Here is a 6,484-nt window from a genome sequence, read left to right as displayed (position 1 = left end):
CTCTCACTTCTGTTATTTCTGTTGTATTTATAACAATGACTTCTATCTCTCTGTAAGTATTATCTCACAGAAAGGCATTGTATCAGCTCTGATAAAAACCTCAGATACTCAAGCAGTACAGAGTGAGAATCTTGAAGCTTTAAGTGTTGACAGATTTCATCAAGGCTGAGAAGATTCTCCTTACTTATCTGTAAAAGAAGGTAAAAGTGTGAGTCTCTGAGATGAAAAAACACGTTAGAATGACTGATCTTAAGAAGAAAGAATCAGCTGATGCTGCTGTTAAAAGTATTATAGAGGTTAATTACTGATTGAAGAGAATCTCACTTCAATTGAAGCAGATAACTGAAAGGCTTTATAAGTTAATAAGTTAATATTTCATATATTTCTCATGTTCTTCTGCAGTGATGCAGTGCTAACTTCTCAGCAGATAAAGATACTGATGTCAGAGACTTTAACAGTGAAGAATGAGTTTGATAAGAGTGTGATTATTGATAAGTAAAGTCTGATTTCTCTTTTTACTTTTTTAATAGGCTGCAGCCTCATTAGAATAGCAGCAGCTCACAGATTAATAATATTAATCTTTTTATTAATTTTAAATATTTCTTTTCTCTAACTGCTTCAGGAATTTTACACTTGTATAGTCTTATTAAACTTCTAAAAACTCTTTAAGAGAAAATAGAAGAAGAGTGTTACAGAGTTCATAAGATACTGACTCATCACTGTGAGATTATCTCTAAATATTTCTTTGAGAAAAATAAGCAGTCTTAAGTAGTATTTCTTACTTAATATCTCTAATGTGTAATGAGACAGTCTCTACTAATTATCTTATAGCTTATAATCTCTTTCTCAGCATTTTTCAAATACTTAAGTCATTCTCATGAATTCTCTGATAATGAATAATCTTCTTATTTAACAAGATATTGAAACTTACTGTAATATATTCACTGAAACTTACTGTAATATATTCACTTATTCAATATTTTCTTCATAAGATATTTAATATCACTTTCAATTTTAATATTATTCAGTCAAGATGACTCTGTTCTGAGATATTACTTATAGAGCTTTAAATAGAAAATATAAAAAACAGAATAAATTGATTTCAATTCTGAGAGTAATTTTAACTTGTATATCTACTTACTTATCACTCTTGTTACTGAGAAAGATTCTAGTCATCACTTACTGAGCTTCTTATATAATCGTATTATCTTAATATTTTTTACTAAAAGTAGTACTTGATTCTCTATTAAGAACTTCATTGAAAGATGTTTTTAATTATAGTATTCTGTCTACTGCTTCTAAGCACAGTAAATGCTTTTCACTGTCTTCTCATGAATTTTATTCAAAAGTTTCTCTCTCACTTTTACTTCTAACACTGAGAAGTACTCTGTTCTCTGTATCTATTTATCATTCTAACTGTCTATCTCTCTCTTTAAAATGTTGTTCACAATATCACTGAGTAATGAAGAATTATATTTATAATAAGTATAGAAAGAAGATACTTTTAAGATTGTATTCTTTGTATTATTATATATGAATTCAGTGATTAGAAGATGTTTAGATTAATCATTCTGATAATATGAATAGAATACTTAACGATGCTATTTCAATATCTGATTCTGATATTCAGTCTGATCATCTGTCTGCAGATAAAATGCAGTACTGAGAAGATATCTTATTATAAGATAATAGTAAAAGACTGATCAGTATTTACTAATGAACAGAAATTCTTAATCTGTTATTAATGATTTCAGAGCATCATGATTATGAATAATAATATCTAAAAACAGATCAGTCAATTCAGAGGCTTTAATATTTTTATAAGTAGAGATATATTTAATTATCTTTGTAAAGCAGTCAACAATGACTAAAATTGAGTTATATTCTTTAACTCTTATTAACTTTGACAGATCAACTATAAAATTCATTGATAGATTCTATCATAAGCTCTGTGAAATAAACAGTGATGTTAACTCACTGTATTACTTATACTGCAGAATCTTTATTCTTTGATAGATATTATAAGTCTTAACATACTCTTTAACATCTGTTCAGAGCTTGTTTCAGATGTATTTATATTTTAGAAGCTTCTTAGTCTTTTCTAATCTGAAGTACTCTGTATGAGAATTATTATAATGAATTCTTAATAATTTCTGACACATTACTCTGCTAAGCCTATAAGAGATAAAGACTGAATTATTCAGTAGTAGAAGTTCACATTCTTCTAGTTATCAGTGACTTAATTTCTTAGCAGTACTGTCTCACTCAGAGTTTGTCTCTTTCAAGTTCAAATCAGATTCTTTCTTTTTCAACTTCTGAATTTAAGCTGCAGTAGAGATATCTCTCTTTTATAACTTATTAATGAATTTTAAAAGTAGTCAGATTGAAAGATTGTAGACTGTTTTATTCTTTATCAATTCAATGATAGTAAAATATAATATAAGAAGCTTATAATCTTCAGTATCAGTCTTCTGCAGAGATCTGAGTTTTCTTTCATCTTCTATACTGAGCTATACAGCTATCTTACTGACACTGTTTCTAAGCTTCAGAGAATCTCAACTCTCTGCAGCTAGCTTCTTCTACAGTGATAACAGAGATTCTTTTATAGAATTCTTCTCTGTAGTAATAATATTATAATCAGATCATTTAAATAGTGTGTTAACAGAATTAAGCTGATCTGAACAGTATCAGATATAGAAATTATACTCTGAAAGCAGCTCTGCTTATCTGACTTAATGTTCTATCAAGCTCTGTATTGTCAAGAAGTAATACAGATTTCTATAATCAGTGAGAACTTACACTGAATACTTACTACTCTGAAGATAATGTTATCAGATCTTAAAGAGTTCAATAATTGTTAATATCTCTTAATTATGAATATCATATCTTCTCTGTGTAAGTGATAACTTCTTGAAGAAGAAGATCACTGATCTCTATTCACAGTGTCTTATAAACTCTGTGAAAAAGCCTTCTTTCACAGACATTTCATTGTCTATATTCTCAGAGATAATTATTCTCTGATTCTTCTAATATTGAAAGATCTTTAATATCAACTGTGAAAAGATTTCACAGATGTCATTTCTGAATACATCAGTCTCATACTGACTGAGTAAGTGAGAGTTAAAGTGATTCAGCATTGTAACATCTGTAAAATCTTATTTTAATGCTGCAAATATCTGTACAGAGTCTTGAGTGAGAATAAATGATCTCATTTTTCTGTCTTTCACACTTCTCTTTAACAGATCTGTAAGAAGAGCAGTAATCAGTGAATATGTATAGATAAATCATCTGTAGAAATTTGCAAATTCTAGAAACATCTGCATCTCACAGTATATTTATGATGCTGGCCAGTTCTCAATAATGAAGACTTAGCTTCTATTCATTGAAATGTTATTCATCTTAATAATATAATCTAAGAAATCAATCTTCTGCATGTAGAATGAGTATTTTTCAGTGTTTATATAGAGTTAATACTGTCTCAAGTGACTCAACACTTCTTGAATATGAGTATCATGTTCTTTCTTTATTTTTAAGAAGATTAGAATGTTATTCAAGTATACTATACAGAAGATGTCAACAAGGCTCTGCAGTGCCTTATTTATATAGATCTGAAAGATGACTGAAGTAATATAAAGATCAAAAGATAAAACAAGATATTCAAAATTGCTGTACTTGATATGAAAAGCTGTTTTTCAAATATTGTCTTTAATAACTCTGATTCTATGATAGATATTCTGTATATTAATCTTTGAGAACATCTTTGCTTCAGATAATCAGTCAATTCTCTTGTCAATTAGTAGTAATGAATAGTGATTCTTCACTGTCATCTTATTGAGATCTCTGTAGTCTATTTATAGACATAGTCTATCATTCTTCTTGAATACAAAGAGTATAGATGTCTCTGCTGAACTCTTTAATGAATATATTCAGTTCTTTAATTGTACTTTCTCAAGATATTTATGCAGAACATTCAATTTCTTTATAGATAAGTTGTAAATAGATCTGTACAGTGCTGTTGCACTGTCTTCAAGATGAATCTTATATCATATCTTGATATCAGAAAACTTCACTGCTTCTCTTTCTGAAAAGACATTCTTATAATCTGTAAAGAGATATTGTATTCATTTGTCTTTAATAATAAATACTGCTGCTAATCTTGCAGTGAGAATAATGACTTCTTCATCTATTTTCAAGTCTCAGTTACCTACTATACAGTATATCAACTCTATCTTTTTCTCAAGATTCTTCTGATGAAACTCTTCAGATTTCTCTATCACTGTCTCTTCATTAGTGAGATGATATCATCACATCTGAGTAACTCATTCAATGAGAGATCTAGAATGACATTCTTATCTATGATATTAATAGTGTGAAGAAGCAGACTGCTCTTCTTAAAGATTTCTTCTAAGTCTGTGATTACAAACTTCACTTGAATTATATTAAAATAATGATACTTTATTTCATTGATAAATTTCACATGATCTGACAGGTCTATCTTTTTTCAACTCTTCATTAAAGAAAAGAAATAGAATATGAAGGTAATATTCACTCTGAAGTCAAGTAGGCATCTCACTAATATCTTCTCATTCAGAGTATGTATTGTGATTATAACATAAACTCAGAGATATAAGAATTATTAATTCTTCATTTCTTTCCCTTCTTTATCTTCTATGAATACATTTGTCAGAAGAGAAGTTAACTTTAAGAAGATATCTTCTCAGATTCTTCTCTTCTTCAGCTTCTTGTAATCACTAGTATAGTGATTATCAGCTTCACAGTTAAAACAGAGATCTTTATCAAATCTTTTTTAACATTTCTTTACAGTGAGTGAAGAATCAGAATACTTGAAATTCTTCTTTACTTTTTCTGCACTGAAGCTATCACAGTGCTGTTTAGATTCTGTTATTAATTCCTTAGAAGAGATCTTATTAACCTTTTTCTCAGAGAATTGATTATTCAAATAGATTCAAAAAGCCAGATTAACAAGCTCAGTATAATTAATTAATGAACTCTGATACTATGATATTGTTATTCACATATTGTGAGTCAGCTTCATAAGATAAAGCTGTGTTTTTAATTGATTCAAATCATTGATTAATTCCTCTCAATATTCTTCAAATCTTGTATTGAAATCAGAAGAATTCTCATCATCATATTAATATAATGAGTTGAACTGCTGTGCTGCTGTAAAGCTGCAATTGTAATAATCTTTGATTTAATTCAGTAGAAAGTTTTTGAATTCTTTCTAAGTTATGACAGTATTGATACACTCAAGCTCTCTCTTCTTGATAGCTCAAGTAGTCACAGAGATGTCTTCAAGAAGGTTGACAGTGTATATTACTCATATCTCATGAGTATTAAACTGGCTCAGATTAAGATGGAATTTCTGTTCAAGAGTATGAGTAAAGCTGTGAAATTCAGATAATATGTTTCTCTTAGCGATTCCACTAGATCACGTGAGCCACCACTATATTATGTTCTTGTAGATAGATTTATTAATACAATCTTCAACTATTCTACAGATTATAAGTCTGAATACCATGTTTTTCTTTTTAGAATGTTGTATCAATATTTTTGACATGAATAATTCATCTTTTTTGAAAAGACTCTTACTCTTTATTAGAGATATTTCATTTTCTCTGAATCTGCTGATCAGCAGATTTATATACTTTATATTTTTAAGAAAGCACATTTTTCATTGTGAAGAATATCACTTTTTTCACCTTTTTTTTTACATATCTAGAAGAAGCAGAGTTATCTTGACATGAGTGATACATCTTGTTACTTCAGAGTTCAGCTCAAGACTCAGAATCACACACTTCACTAGACAACTCATTAATAGAATAATCACTTATTATGAGAAGGTTTCTGACTTGCAAGATGAGACTGAGGTCAGTTTTCATCAGAGTATGAAATTTAATGATGAAATAATGAAGAAGCTTCAGAATAAGAGAAAGCAGAGTTAATATTCATCTGCAGAATCTTTCAACTCATCAAATTCTTCAGTGTCTCTTACTCTCAGAATGCTGATTTTTAATGATGATCTGAATCAATTTATCTATTGCACCGCAGGCAATCTTATGAATCTTATGCAGATGATGCTATGAAATCAGATAACTGCGGCTGAAATCACTCAATGTCTTACTACACCTGTCTCTGCACAAACCTTATGAGATATAATAAGAGATGAGTTGCGGGAATATCAGAAGAAAGTTAAATACGTACTAGATATCAAATCAGTGATCACATTTGATGACTCTAATTATGAAGCCTGACGTGTTGATATGTTGACTGATACAGAAGTTATTAATGAAACTGACATTCTATTAAGAACTTAATGAGAATTTCCTTTTACACATCATATCAATTTCAAGAAGTGAAAGACTTATTCCAAGTCTCTATATAGATGTATACTGTCAAGTCTTGTTGAAAATGTTTGAATCACTATTAAAACCTTGAAGCTGACAATACTGCAGCTCTGTGA

The sequence above is a fragment of the Blastomyces dermatitidis genome (genome assembly GCF_000003525.1).
Source record: "Blastomyces dermatitidis ER-3 genomic scaffold supercont1.9, whole genome shotgun sequence".
In the NCBI taxonomy this organism is placed as follows: Eukaryota; Fungi; Ascomycota; class Eurotiomycetes; order Onygenales; family Ajellomycetaceae; genus Blastomyces; species Blastomyces dermatitidis.
Note: the sequence above shows the minus strand (reverse complement) of the source record.